At 36.5% G+C, this 16,372-nt stretch overlaps 1 protein-coding gene across 1 annotated transcript in view; it reads left to right on the top strand.

The window, feature by feature from the left end:
• GNAZ (G protein subunit alpha z) overlaps window positions 1–16,372 on the top strand; it is a 94,126-nt gene that overhangs the window by 43,349 nt on the left and 34,405 nt on the right. The gene's annotated exons all lie outside the window — the stretch shown is intronic.

Below are 16,372 nucleotides of genomic sequence, written 5' to 3'. Positions count from 1 at the left end.
AGGAACACATAACAATTCTATCATCTAGTGGTTCCTTAAATGTGCTGTGTTTATGTTTGAAAAGAGCTGCCTTTCAGGAAGAATTAAAATCTATTCTGTTAAATCAGAAAGTTAACCTTAAAATGCTTCTAATTCTCTTGTACTCCTTTACATATCATCAGTTGCTTTATATTTAGAAAGTTTGTTCAGCAGTACCAGTTCCTGGAGTAGTCCAGAACACCAGAATCCTTGCTCTTTTACAGCAGGTCCATCACCTTAAGTGTTGTTGGGGAGGAAATTTATTTCAAGAAATTTTTATACAATGTTTCAAATCTGATTGATTCTCGGTAAGTTTACGAAAGGGGATCTTTCAGCCAGGTCTGGTTTTGGCAGTCCTCTACAGAAGAGGATTAGTTAATCAGCCTCAACTGTTTTTCTTTATTGGACATACACCCCCAACCCAACCACACCCCACCCACCCACCCCAATTATGTGTAGTACACACATCTATATTAAAGTTTCTTTACAGAGTAAAGAAATGTCGTGCACAGCACACGTACATGTAAGAGCTGCATCATGCATGACATCCTCTAGTTGCTTGTACGGGTATGACACCACTTTGTATGCAGCTATTTCCTTTTCCCTTTTTTCCCCTAAAATAATAATTTCAAGGAATCCTTGAAAAATCTCATAACTGATTACCAACTCATATAGACTTCTCCAAAATGATTAAGTGAAGGAACAGGTTGGGAGAAGGTGGTATTTACTCCACAAACAGACTCAGTGGAAGGGAGTACTGAAGCTTTACACAAGATGTCTGTCACAGTGCAGATCTCTCTGTTGTGAATTCTCTACGCTTAAAAGCTCCACTCCCCTATCCTGGAGAAAGGGCCAGCTGTGACTTTCTCTTCACTGTTGTTTATTTTGTACTGGACTTGTGTAATGCCAACATAGTTGCATACGTGATTTTTTTCATTAAAAATGAACCTACATATATAGGCAGGATCTCACTGCAATTCTATAATTGAACCTACAAAATCATGACTAAAAATATTCCCTCTGTTTTACAAGCTTGGCTTATATGGTTGAATCCCATTTGCATGCACTTCAGGATTCTCCAAGGGAAGAAAAGTTACGGTCAAGAAATTAAGCTGAATTTTGATAAAACTTTTCAGAAATACTTGAATTTTACTGCAAATGAAATATGCATTATGAGTACTAAATCTTTTACAAAGATTTTTCCTGTTAGAAGGCAGCTAAGTGACAAGCTTGAGAAGCAATTATACTAGGTCACGAGAAATACCAGGCCAGAAAAATCTGTTTTAAGAAACAAAACATTGTTACCTAATTTTTGGAGCTCTGTAGAGTTTGTCTAGATCTTTCTGTTGTGCCTCCATCATTGTCTCCATGTGTCTAAGGCTATTCTACAAGTATGGAATTTTCTCTTAAATTATATTTCCACTAATCCTTGTTGGCACTGTTTGAATTGGCCCTTTGTTGGTATAGCTTATCACATAAGTAATGTTTCCCTATTTTTATCTTCCGTAGTGATTTTACAGCTTATCAACTGCACTTCCATTTTCTTCTCTGTACTATGCTGATTAACCATTCACTCTTCTACATGTGGACTTCATTATCTGGAGATTCTGCTCTTGGCATTAGTGCCTTCCTTTTGTAACAAATTTCTAGATCAGACTTTCATTTAGTAACCTCCTCTTGACGGGAGAGAAGCATTGCCCTGAATTCTCTTCATTTTCAGAGATATTAAGAAAAGTATGTCTTATTTATATCTAGAACTTGACTAGGAGTTAGTTGGTTTCTTGTGATTCTAGACTTTTCCTGCCTTGCTCTTCAGATTTAAAAATCAAAAAGAACTAGCCCAAAGGGGAAAAAATATATCAATGTACTCTGAAAAATCTTTGTAGATGTTGCTTTTGATTCCAGTATCTAGAATAAAATGAAGTAAGCACCTAGTTTATTTCAGAGTGACACTGAAGCCTGCTTTTACATAGTGTTTTAACAGCTTGAAGGGCTACTCTCCTATGATCTCATTGAATACTCTTGTAGAGGGTATTTGACATTGAAATTCAGACTTTCATCATCCATCAGCTTCCATGTGTATGCAAATACTGTCCAAGTATTCACTTGGACATATATCACATCTATAAAACTTAATTCTGCAGATAATTTTTTATGATCTGTGGAGAAATTAGAACATAGAAGAAATACGTGAGAACAGTCATCTTCCTGAAACTCCTACTTATATGGCAAAAAGGAGAGAGACACTACTAGCATTTCAGGGGGAGCCTTACTGTGTTATCGTAAAGAACAGATTACTTTTGACCTGTCTTTCTTTGACTGTTATGCTTTATCCAAACACACATCCATAATTTTACTGTGTAGAGATGGCATGTTCTAGGTGTGCTGGATACACAATACAGTGTTAATCAGCTCCAACAGGTAAACTATAAGAAGTACCTACATTGGTATATCACTTGAACTGCAACACTGAGGCTGCCATGTATTAAAAAAGCCCTACAAATAATAGTGTTGCTGAGTCTAGAATGCTTCCTGGTGTAGTATCTATGGTGAAGAGAACTATTAAATAAAACTAGTCCAATGCCAAAGATAACTTACTGCTTGACAGAGTTTTATAAGAATCTGGGTGATTTATAAACTGTGGAAGTTGAGCAAATAAACTATATGAATATGGTAATGTCTGTTTTTCCTGTTGACAGAAGTGGATAAATGCTATGCATGAGCTCTGCCTTTATTGAAGATGCACTAAAATAATGATTGACAAATATGGTAAAAATTGAGGGAAAAATGAGCTAGTTCTGCATACTGCTAGGTCCTGAAAATAGCTAACAGTTCAGGGCGAGCTTATTGTAGTGACACCAATTTGAAGAAGGGAGAACAAAAATAATGCCCAAGCTATCAGTTGCCAGCCTGGACAATTTTTCCTTTGTGTGTAATTTTAAAAGACAAAGGACGTTAAGCTTTATACTGCCTGGAAACAAATGAGAGAAGGGGAAGACAACTTTGGGGATTTTGTCTTTCTCCTGCTATGCTTTGTTCTGGGTAACATCACTTGCAGAAACAAAATCACCTGATTTAACAGTTTGTAGATCTGCCCAAACCAATATTTTGATATTGGTTCAACATACGTGATATGAAACATTTGACAAGCTTTAGCGAAGAAAATTGTGTGGCGTGAAATGAGAAAATAGGAAGTGATCTTGAATACCAAAAGTTCTACAAAGTTTGACAGGATTACTAACAAATAAAACCCAAAACAGTTTAATAGCATAGCAGGCAAAATCATGCACAAAATCTAAAAATACCAAGTACCTGTCTTTGAAAAGCATTCCAAGGTGAATAGCAAATACTTAATCATCTTGAAGGTATTACTATTAACATCACATTACTTGTAATGATGTTTGAAACATTTCTCAAGAACAGCTTTTGTTGTTAGGCTGGTGCATGTGCTGGTCAAAAAGCTGGGAGAAACTATTAACTTAGACTAGAACATATATGCAGACACATGAAAAAATAGATAACAGGAATAAATATATATCATACAAAGGAAAGACATGCCTGCTAAAGTTGAAAACTGCTTATGTGTGTTGGTTGTTGGTTTTGGTGTGGTTTTTTGTTTGGTGGTGGTTTGTGGTTGTTTTTTTTTTTTCAAGAAGTGAGGAAATATGTAGGGAGATGAATCTAGATGCTGAAACTATTTTACTTTGGAAAAAGGATTTTGACAGACTCTCTCTGAAAGAAACTAGACTGCTGTGGCTTTCCCCACCACAATAGGAAAGGCTTGTCCTGAACAAAAAACTGATAAAAGGTGGGAGGAGTAGGATTTGATGGACAGTACTTTCAGTGTAAGGAGACAGCAGAGGTGCAGTAGATGCTCAACAACTTACACTGTTCAATTTATTCTTAAATTATATTAAAAATTTGCTGTTCAGTCTGACATACTACTGATATTTTCAGTTGTATTTTTACTGACGTTTTTCTATCCTAGCCTTTACCAGGATTTTTCCTTTTTTTCATGCTGAAAGACTAGATCCTTGAATAAACTTGTCCTATATATCACTGTTGTTCTTGGAGGTGGTGCCTTGCATAAGGAATGATTTGGTTTTCTGTATCCATTTCTACACTCTATAGTTTTTCTAGATCTCATTAATACAGAAGCATGAAAGTCAACTATGTGCCATGACTCTGGTGTGTACAATTTTGGAATTTTAGGTAGAAATTTCTTTAATACTCTTAGGAAATAACTAACCTGATTTCATTATATGGGCAGAAGAACAACAGAAATATGACTTATGACAGAAAAATAACTGGAAGATAGCTAAATATTATTAAGAAGTAATGTCTGGTTTTAGAGGAATGTAGCCAAATGAGGCTTTATAAGAATACTAACCTTAACACTAGATGAAAACTTGTCAAAAGATATGTTCCTGGATACTTGATCAACTCTACTTAACAAATAGAATTTTTCTAAAAATATATTTTTGTCGTAGGATTAATATGAGAATTGTATCTATTATTACAAAAATATATTTTCACTTTTCTCCTTTTTTATCTCTTCTCTTCTATAAAATAGGTATTCATGTTCTCAAAAATCTTTTAGATTCCGTAGGGGTAGTTTGAAGTGGCACTCAGTCTACACTACAGCCTTCTCAAGTGCAACTTCTTCGTGCTTTTTTTTGCATTGAAAGTATTCTGTGGATGCAAAACTCTTATCCCAACTTTTGAATCTCATTTTGCTTAAGTTTTTTGCTTTAAGCTTTCTGCAACCCCTGAACTGAATGACTTCTATGAATAAAAAAATCTCAGTGAGTTGGCATGCAGCTGTAATTAATTCTAAAACTGCTACGTTGTTCTATTTGTCCTGGCTGGTGTTTATGGTATGTTTTAAGGTAGTTATCTGTGAGTATAGTTAATGTATCATTAACTAAGGTATTAAATAAGCTTGAACATTAAACAGATCTCTGGAGAATCTGCATGTATTTAGAACACTTGCATGTATTTAGTAATTTGCATTTGTTGCTGCTGTTTCAGTGCTCTTTCAGCCATTTTCAATAGGCAGAATAACCTTCATAGCCCAGAGCTTACCTTTTTTGTAGTCCCCACATAATAAGGGAGGAAAAGTAGCATAAAACCTGAAGAATTTGGTGGACAGGCATATGGGTAAATATAATACCCGTAACTTTCAAATGACTTGCCCAAAATCATGTAACACACTGGACACAAAAAGAACACAAAGATCACCTGATTCAAAGGTGTATGGGTAGAGTCAGGATATAGAGACTTCCTGGAAAGTCATTCCTAGTAACAATTCAATATAGGATAGATGGTGTAACAAACTCCATCAGAGTTTAGGCCTTATTATTTGGCTGCCAGTGAGTGAACTTCAGCATGCTGGATCATCAGAAAACAATTCTGCGACATGTCTCCCATGTTACTTGTTCTATTAGCTGCTGTAGCTTACTGAACAAATCTGTTCCTTGGTCACCCAGGGGAATGTTCTGGGGATCTTGGGCACTGGCAGAATGCTCTGTTGTCCCTACCTGAAGTATTATCCTATCTATAGGAATGGTGTGCTACTGTATTGTTAGGAACTGTAAGACTACACTTAGAAAAACCAGAGTTAAACTAAAAAACAGCAGTTATTTTTAAAACTGGAAAACAGATGACAATATTTGGAATATGTTACTGACTCCTTTTGAGACTAGGGCTAATGTTAATTAAATTTGTTTCTTTCCTAATTTCAAGTCCTCCTATCACCTGATCTTCATTATACACTATAAACTTTTGACTCTTGAAGAGAGATGACAGGTGTTTTATCAAAGGTTACAATGTCATCACATTTTTGTATATTCAGATGATGCCACAGAATGAGAACTTGCTCCAGCAAATAAACCATCAGAACAATGAGATAATATTATGAGCTTATATCTTAAATTTAAGGAACTGCTTAAGCTTTTCTTTAATGTCATGAATTCAAAGGCATATGTTAGGCTTTGATATAACAACGCGCAATAAGAAAAACATTTTCACAGTTAAACGAAAGTAAGAGCAGTAAGTACTGCAAGCCAAGTAACCCAGAATATTGCAGCATATATTTTCAGAAGGTGTGTTTACTACGACCTGTGTCACCTTGCAATTGCTGACATGCATATAAGCCACTTGCACACTCATTGCCATTGCAGATGATACCGCAATTAAGTCAGAGTAATAGGAGGAGGAGGAGTAGTGCTTTTGTTCGTGGTGTTAGTAGTTTTGGTTTTGTAAACTCAAAATTCCCTACAGTATCATCACTTTTTTTGTTTGACATATGTGGTATTTCTTCATAGGCTTTTCAAGAGTAGGTTCTTTTGAACAGAAGTTGGGTGCTAGGAAAAGAAATCACGTGCAAGTAAATATAATTGTATGCTTGTATTACAGTGTTGCCATTCCAGCAGGTGTTTTAAACTAAAAATAATGGTGTCTAACACTGAGAACACTTAGGTAACTGTCAAACTGTCATTTTTCTGGCAATGTACCAAGGTGTTTACAGGAAGTTTAATTTCTTTAAAAATACTGTTAAATACTTTGAAATCTTCTTGACTCATTATCATACAGTGCATGTACCAGAAAGAGATTTTGGACTTGCAACAGCTTTGTTTATGAAATATCAACTTGATGTTCAATAGTATTCAAAAAACCAAGCAACATTAGGAAAGGTTCCATGAGGAGCACAGATAAAGTACTAGGGAAGTATTTGTGTCTCCCCAGATCTTAGATTTCCTTCCCTCCCCATATTATCTATTATTAGCCAGTGTAAGGCATGGGATTTTGGGTTAGATGGATCTTTGTCTTGGATGGCTGGGGTTTCTTTTTTTTTCTTTCTTTCTTTTTTTCTTTTCCTTTTTGTTTTTCTTTTTTTTTCTTTCTTTTTCTTTTTTTTCTTATGAAAAGTAATGGATGAGACACTACATGCATGTGACATGCACACATGATACGTGCTGCCAAGACTGAATACTTAAGCCTCCTTCTTGGGACAGATTTTTGAGTATCAAAATGCATTTTTTAAAGCTATTAATAGGCTTGGTTAAATTTTGAACTTGTCAACCGATGACAGTGTCCCCTGATTATATTCAAAATTAGCAGACAATGAATAATTCCTCTACTCCAATTAATTCAGTTCTCTAATTCCTGTCACTTATTTTTTAGATATGTAATCTTGACACTGTCCTTTCTTTCCATTATTATACTGATTGAAAGAACTTGCTTTCAAAATACACAGTCCAGTACTTTGCCTTGCTATTTACCAATTGGTCATATTTTACTGTTTATCATCAGTAGAAATAAATTATTAATAATAGTTCACATAACTTAGCATAAAATGTATGTAATAGAAGTAGCATCTTTAGAAGCAAGAATCCTTCAGTCTATCAGTTATGGGGAGAAAGCTTATAACTGAACCAATGTTATAGAACATGATAATATATCCTACATATGCTACATTTACTTCAGGACAGCCTGGCCTCAGCATTGTAAAATTTTTTTTAGAACCCCTCCAGTTTAACAACATTATATTCTCTTCCTTCTGCTGTTTCCCTGGCAACGTGGCATGGTAGAGTGTCATATCAGTTGACAATGAGCTTTGCTTCAGCTGTGTCCTGCCAAAGCTAGCAGTGTTTCTAGCAATCTGAGCTTTCTCACTGCAACTGTGACATAGCAATGAGACTTTCTTCCCATTAATATTTACCAAGATCAATTGGAATTCCATTGCTGTAAGCGTTTATGCAGTAGTGCCCTAATAATGCTGCCTTGGGATGTCATTGGATTTATCAGAGTAGACTTAATTTTTACAACACCTTTTGATATTAGGTGTGGTCCAATAGGATGAGTTCCTAGTAGTGATACAGAAAGGGATGGTTCTAATAGCAGCTTGCATTGTGCCTTTGCTGTTCTTCATAGATCAAATGAAAGCAGTAATTAAAATAAATAAACCCCCAACAACCCATACATAGAAAAAAGAAAACAAAATTATTTGGAAATGTGAAATGTTAATAAAGAAGGTTAAAGATATGTTTTAAAAAGTAAAATGAAAGGCTGGCAAAACTAAATGCGGTGTGGCTGTGTCTAAAATGTCCTGGAAGCAGTGTTCTGCAGAGCATCTGGCTGTCATTGCTATCCAGAAATTCAGACTGAGACTGAAAAGGTTAATTTGTTTTGTTTAGTAGAAAAGATTAAGTATTTGATTCATGTATAAGTACCTGAAGGAGCAAAAAATTCTCAATATTTAAGGAAATATGTAATCTAATGGAGAAAGGCAAAATAAGAACAAATGGCTAGAAGTTAGGTCAGATAAATACCACCTTGAAATAGCTTGCTTATTTATATTTTTTTTTAGGAAGGAGGCTGACGCAGTTGAACCAGCTTTTCTGGAAGATAGAATTTAGTCTAACAGCCATCATCAACTAAAAATGACTAGGCTTAGGACAGGGAAAACCCAACAGATGGAAATTACCATAGTTGTGATAAATGGAAGTTAGACCAAAAGATCCAATGATCATGATACTCTGTTTAATATTTATTTATACGGAGATAAAAGTCCAAAGTATATGCTTGTTTATTTTAGAAATTAAATAATGCATTCCTGTTAAATCCTTCCATTTTAAGACCTCCCATCTTGATCATGTGATTCTGTGCAGGTTTTTGTTTATAGCAGCGTAGATTATGGAAAACAGAATTACATGCATTTGGTGAAATGCATATTGAATGCATATATTAAATTATATAAGCCTGCTGAGATTTTCTGTAAACTCACCACTTAGGAAGAAAGGGATGCCTCATTTTCTCCTTCCTGCTTGTTCAACTCTTCTGTCTGCTACTGCTACCTCTGCTGCATGCATCTTCTACCTCATTACTTGTGCCAGCTCTACTGCTCTTTGGGCCCTTTGTTAGACAGATATAGCTCACAAACCTATCAGGAAATTATCCATATTTCAGCGCGGTTGATTTTCTGCTGGAATCCTGAGCATAGCACTCACAGAGGAGTCCAGTGACTTCCAGGTCTGTGTAAGGCAAACAGTAAGATCCCATGCCCAGAAGCAGAGGCAAATCAAAAGGTATATAGTCAGACTTCCACTTTGATATACCAACTGCTAGAGCAGCTAAAGTCGTCCTACGTAACTAAACCTTACAGTAAGATTTCTTATTTATGTATTTGGGAGAGAAAAGTAAGAAAGTTAAACTATCATAGTTACAGGGAAAACATCACAAACCTCTGTATCTGCATTTGACTGAATGTTAGGTTTTATGAGCTAATCAGGGCATTATTTACAAGATGGTAATCATTAATATTGCCTGCTGCTTTTTATTTTCTTCTGTAAAAGTCAGAGCATAGGGCAACAGGATATGAATAAATTTATTCTCTAAATGCAATCACGTCAAATACTAGAATCATAGGGTTTTTTTGACAGGAAGTAAATTTTTCAGGGATGAAACAGATTTGGAATACATGGTAGGAAGCAGTGAAATTTTATTTTTACTCCTATTCTTGCTTTTCCACCTCATTCCAGTATTTATTAGCAGCTGCTTTTTGACACTTTTTTTTAATGTTATGATGTTTATAACAGTGAATGATTCACTATCTTAGAAGATGTGAGAACAGCGGGTTGGTTTATGCAACACTCGGCCTGCTAGCAATGGACAGGGTACACCTGTCTCAAAGTGGGAAAAGCATCTTTGCACAGGAGATAGCAGGGCTCACTCAAAGTGCTTTAAACTAGATTTGAAGGGGGAAGGGGATAAAAAAAGACTCATGAGAGAGAAGGCTGGGGGCAGCACACCAATATTTGAAGCCCAGTGTGCTAGCGAGGTCCTTTGATCTGCCGTCTCAGTGGAGACAGGGGGATGAAGATCCATGTAGTAGCAAAGACATAAGGGTTATCCATGTGTTAGAAACTGTGGAAGTACCTGAAAGTGGTCACATAGGAATTAGGACTTCTTCCCCCAAAAGGTGGCGGGATCAGTAGCCCAACTGAAGTGCATCTACACCAATGCACACAGCATGGGCAACAAACAGGAGGAGCTGAAAGCCATTTCACAGGAGCAAAACTGTGTTATAGTTACCATCATAGAAAAACGGTGGGATGACTTGCGCAACTGGAGTGCTGCAATGAATGGCTATAAACTCTTAAAAAGGGATAGGCAAGGAGGGAGAGGCGGTGGGGTAGCCCTGTATGTTAGGGAGTGTTTTGATTGTCTAGAGCTTAATGATGGTGATGATAGGGTGTTTACGGTTGAGAATCAGGAGGAAGGCCAACAAGGCAGATATCATGGTGGGAGTCTGTTACAGACCACCTAACCAGGATGAAGAGGCAGACGAAATATTTTATGAGCAGCTGGGAAGTCTCACAATTGCTAGCTCTTGTTCTTGTTGGAGACTTCAACTTACCAGATGTCTGCTGGAAATACAACATGGCAGAGAAGAAACAGTCTAGAAGGTTCCTGTAGTGTGTGTAAGATAACTTCATGACACAGATGGTGAGTGAACCAACTAGGCAACATGTTCTGCTGGATGTGTTTTTTCTGAAACAGAGAAGGACTTGTGGGTGATGTGATGGCTGGAAGCCATCTTGGGCATAGAGATCACGAAATGATAAGAGTTTTTGATTCTCAGAGAAGGAGGGGAGTCAGCAGAACTTCTACTCTGGACTTCCAGAGGGCAGACTTTGGCCTGTTTAGGAGACTGGTTGGCAGTCCTGTTGGGAGACTGTTGAGAGGCAGTCCTGAAGGTCAAAGGAGCCCAGGAAGGCTGGATATTCTTCAAGAAAGAAATCTTAAAGGCATAGGAGCAGCCATGCCCACGTGCCAAAAGACAAGCTGGTGGGGAAGAGGACTGGCCTGGCTGAACAGAGAGATTTGGCTGGAACTCAGGAAATAAAGGAGAGTTTATGACCTTCGGAAGAAGGGGCAGGCAACTCGGGAAGACTACAAGGATGTCATGAGGTTATGCAGGGAGAAAAGGACCTGGGAGTGCTGGTTGATACCGAGGTGAGCATGAGCCGGCAGTGTGCCCAGGTGGCCAAGGAGGCCAACAGCATCCTGGCTTGTATCTGAAATAGTGTGGCCACCAGGACTAGGGAAGCAGTTGTTCCCCTGTACTTGGCACTGGTGAGGCTGCACCTTGAATACTGCATTCAGTTTTGGGCCCCTCACTGCAAGAGGGACATGGAGCGTGTCCAGAGACGGGCAACGAAGCTGGTGAAGGGTCTAGAGAACAAGTCTTATGAGGAGCAGCTGAGGGAACTGGTGGTCTTTAGCCTGGAGAAAAGGAGGCTCGGGGGAGACTTTATTGCTCTTTGCAACTACCTGAAAGGAGCTTGTAGTGAGGTGCGGGTGGGTCTCTTCTCAGAAGTAACCAGCGATAGGAGAGGAAACTGCCTCAAGTCTTGCCAGGGAAGATTTAGATCTGATATTTGGAAAAAGTTTCTTCACCAAAAGGGCTGTCAAGCACTGAAACAGGCTGCCCAGGGAAGTGGTTGAGTCACCATCCCTGGAAGTATTTAAAAGATGAGTAGAAGTGGCACTTGGGGGCATGGTTTTTTGGTGGACTTAGCAGTTGTTAATGGTTGGGCTTGATGATCGTAAAGGTCTTTTCCAACCTAAATGATTCTATGGTTCTATAAGATAAGGAATGAAATGATTGTGCTTGACATATGGGGAAGAGAAATTGTCAGAAATAGTGAACTTCATAAACTCTCAAAGGAGATGCTAGCATAATGGACTATAATTTTTCTTACAAGTGGATTAGAAAAAGTATTAAGAAAAATGGTGTAATAACCAGTCCTACAATATATACAATTAGATGATGAAAATCATAATATCATCATATATGTGGCTTAATGTTTGAGGTCTTTATTTTACTGGGGAATAAGTACTGGGAAATTCTATAGAATTCTAGCAGATTGTATTGTAGATGCTGCTTTCATTTTAATAAAAATATTTTCCAAATAACAAAGTGAATGAGCTTCTTATTACCATTGATTTTAATATGAGAAAAGCCAGGCTCCAGATTTTAATTCTTTGTACTTTGCTTTCCTGATTAATACGTCTGTACTTCTGTGCTCTTTGCATTCATTATTTGCTGTGAGGAAATTGCTAATTTTTATTAGTACTCATTTTCCTTATTAATCCTGCACATTCTCAATTGTTTCCTTCATTGGTAAATTGATCCTGGATGATACCTTCCTTTCCAATTCATAAAGCTGACTTTCCTATTTAAGAATCAGCTTTATATGTATTTTGTTATCGTGGTGTAACCCCAGCCAGCAACTAAGTACCATGCAGCCGCTCACTGACTTCTCTCAACGGCCCCCCTTGTGGGATGGGGAGGAGAACCAGAACAAGGTAAAACCCATGGGTTGAGATAAGAACAGTTTACTAATTGAAAAAAAGTAAAATATAATAAAAATAATAACAGCAATAATTATAACAACAACAACAATTGTAATGAAAAGGAGAAAGAAAGAAGAATTAAACGAAAGAAAAAAAAAAAAAGTGACACGCAATACAACTTCTCACCATCTGCTGACCGATGCCCAGCCAGTCCCCAAGCACTGATCAGCATCCCCCAGCCAACTCCCCCCAGTTTATATACTGAGCATGACGTTCCATGGTGTCGAATATCCCTTTGGCTAGTTTGGGTCACCTGTCCTGGCTGTGCTCCCTCCCAGCCTCTTATGCACCTGCTTACAGGCAAAGCATGGGAAACTTGAAAAGTCCTTGATTTAGAGTAAACATTACTTATGTTTACTCAGTGCGTTGTCAGCATTCTCACACCAAATCCAAAACACAGCACTGTACCAGCTACTAAGAAGAAAATTAATTGTCTCAGCTAAAACCTGGACAGTTATATTGCTCAATGTATTGGCACAATACAGATCGGGAAGCTCTTGTACAATATAAGAGCGTGCAGACATAGGATAGTGGTTTAAGCTGAAGCAGAGTATAAGATAAATTGAAGGAGAAATTGAATTGTCATGTAATTCCAGAGGAAACACTGGAGCCATTAGCTATAAACATATTTACAAAAGAGAACAGAAAAAGAATGCAAGATTGCTCCAGTTTGAAAAGTAGAGAAAACAGCTTCAGAGAAAAGTACGTTGGAACAAGCCTATCAATTCACAATCTTACAACGTATCATTTCTATGTAAAGATTTTACTTTTGGTGTTCTGCATATTATTTCCTCAGTCCTCTGTTTTTTACTTCCTATATTCTTCTCAAAATCCTTTTCCACTGAACGTTTTCATTCTGGATTATAGCTTACTGGCTTTATGAACAGTTTTCTTGTATGCAATAAACTTCTTTCAAAAAAAACCCAACCAATTTCTGTACAGTCCATTAGGCAAAGCTTATATAAATCTGTAGTTGATACTCTACTCTTCCAGTTACAGAAGGCGTATCGGATAGCACAAATATCTTCTAAAACATAGCTTTCTAAAAGGCCTGACATGAACCACTTAATTTTTTATTTAAAGGAAACAGGGTGGTGAGTGGTGGCAATTGTTTCATTGTATGCAGACTTAAATATGTAGAAAAACCCCAAACCAAAAAAACCAATACAACAAACAAAACAAAAAACAACCAAAAAAATCCACAAACCCCCAAGAGTTTGATTTTTAAATCAAACTATAATTTTTAAGTATATGGCCAATTTCAGTTACTATTTTCCCTGTATTTTTCACTTTTCTTTCAGATGATAGACACTGTTTCATAGTAACTGAGCTCCTTTGAAATTACTTAATGCTTTTAAAGTGCACTTAAAAAAGCATTCGCCTGTGAAGAAATTTAGAAGCAGCCTAATATAGCATATCAGTTTGCTTGTTCACTGATAAAGTGAAATAAGATGATGCCTTCAGTTAGAATGGTGTGAATTATCAGTCTGTTCTGCTGCCCATCTATTCATAAGAAACAATGTAGAATGTTAGAAACTAATGCTGTGGGAGATCTTCCTACTCTAGATCCTGTAACAATCTTGGTTGATTTCCACATAAAATCAAGCTCATAGCAGGAAGGATTTTAGTTTTCTGAAACAGATTAGGAAAGAACAATAATAACTCACTTTAAAAGCCTCATTAGAGAGTCCTACACAATATTTTTGCTGGAAAATGCACCCTATCCTTAAGAAAATCTTTTAAGAATGTTTTAACCTAGCTAGTGGTAAAAATCCAATATCATTTGCCACTTTTTCTGAGTTGCATTTACTCGTAATTATGCACTTATCCAGCATAGTTGTTCAAGATGTATTTTACATGCATCTTAACAATTCTCAGTACATTGTCATTTGTTCAACAAGTGACTAAATAAACAAAAATACTGCCACGCTTATACTATGGCAGCAAATTCTTACAATAAAGAAATGAAAATCTTTAGTATGTCAACAGGTATTTAAAGATGTATCAAAGATAAAAACATTTCAGGAGAAATGAGGCATCGTGTAGCTAAGAAATGAAGCAGAAAAAAAATGATTTATCAAGCTGGGGAAAGCTAGTTTTCCTCATCAATACAATTATTTTCATGACTGCAATACACCGAATTAATCCCTAATCTGTAATATCACCATTATGTCATTCTTTTTAGTTGATATAGAGGGATAATAATTTCTGCTAAAAGTGCATCTGTTACACAGCAGTGCAATGTGAAGTGAGGTGAAGCTATCCAGTAAAGAGAAGATCTTGGCTCACCAGAACAATTATGTATTAAACTTGTAGGTCATGCATATGGTAGATTGCTAATATTTTTCCACTGTTTATTACTTTGTATCTGAACTCTGCCATGCATAAAACCTTGAAAAGAATCTTGTTTTTTTCTTCGCTTTTCTCCCACTTTTAAAAGTTATTATTCATTAGCTTAAAGTTAGGTCACATAAATTAGTTTCTAATTTTGCACCAGAGGCAGAAAATTCATAAATAGTCTGAGTTTAACATTTTGTCCTTGCATCTTTGCTGAAAGAGTTCTGTCCTATATTTTGGGTTTTTTTGCTCCAAAACTTACATCAACAGTTCTTAAACTTCTCTGTATTATAATGGTCCTTCTCTGTGTTACAGAACCCTAATCTAAACTGCTCTTGATTGATTGTTCTATTATCTTGCATCAAGGGCTTAATTTTCCTTGTCTGTCTTGCTTTTCTTGGTTCCAGATGTGTATGGCTTATAAAAAAAAAAATCTTCTTGAAAGAGATATTTACGTAAACACTTTTTGTAGCATAAAAATGTCTTGGTATTTGTTGCACACAGAGCTGAGATAATAGGTTTAACAGATTGGTATATTACCCTTTTTTAAATGTCTTTCAAAAAAAGGATTTACTGGTAAATATGCCAAAACCCATGCTGATTTCATAGATAAAGACTAATAAAAAATTTTGACGGGTCTTCATTGGTATGCACTGGTCGTGTGCCTTAGATTTACAAGTTGGGTTTTTTTGAGAATAACTTCACGCAGGCAAGTTAATACAAGGTTCTTGAATTCTACTGCTAAAAGTGACACCACTGTTATTTTGACATATTGAAGTGTTATTTTTATCTACATGTGTTTAAAAAATACTTTTGTTCTTGGAGAATGAAAAACACACTAAATTGCTACGTAGTAAACATTCTAACAGTGAGGTTTAAAACGTTACATATACTTGCTGTTTTGTTTTTCAAAGATTTTTAAAAATTGTCTTTATATTACATACTGTGTTCCGTTGTCCTCAACGGTCAAAGTACTGTAGTGGAGTCTGTCCATGCAATGGTCTTTTAAGGACTGGAGCTTATATTTTTCATCAGAAAAACTGACTTTCTAGGATATAATTAATATCTTGCTTAATATGCTTGTTTGCACTGTTAGAATAATTTCAGTAATGCTCAGAATTCAAATTTCCGTAATAAATAACCAAAATAGTTACTCTGAGTAAGTGTCATGAATAAAAATATAAATAAGTCAATATATTTCCTGCTTTCGATCAGATTTTATATGATTAGAAGAATCTTAAGGTTTTATGACTGTTTTAGAACATTAGATGCTAAATCAGCTAATCCACGGGATTCAGTGTCCAGAGTGGGTCTTTCCCACTTCAGACATTAAATTCCACAAAGTATCCAGTGATCCAGTCTGAGACAAGATTTCAGCTGTACAGTGATTCATGTTAGTTGTTAAAAAGTCCTTTCATAAATTCTCTTTGAGGTGACAGTTAAATAGAAGTTTAGGTGGAAGTCTCCTGAGTAAAAAGGTGTGATGCACCTTTTCTAAAACGTTACCAGTGCTGTTCTGCTCAAGAAGAAATTTAAAACAAAAAGGCTGCAGGGAGTCAAAGAAATGTCACCTTATTCTGAGAATACAAAAGCC

This window comes from Falco punctatus (assembly GCF_963210335.1).
Source record: "Falco punctatus genome assembly, chromosome: 1".
NCBI classification, from domain to species: domain Eukaryota; kingdom Metazoa; phylum Chordata; class Aves; order Falconiformes; family Falconidae; genus Falco; species Falco punctatus.
This window is presented reverse-complemented; position numbering and strand designations above follow the sequence as displayed.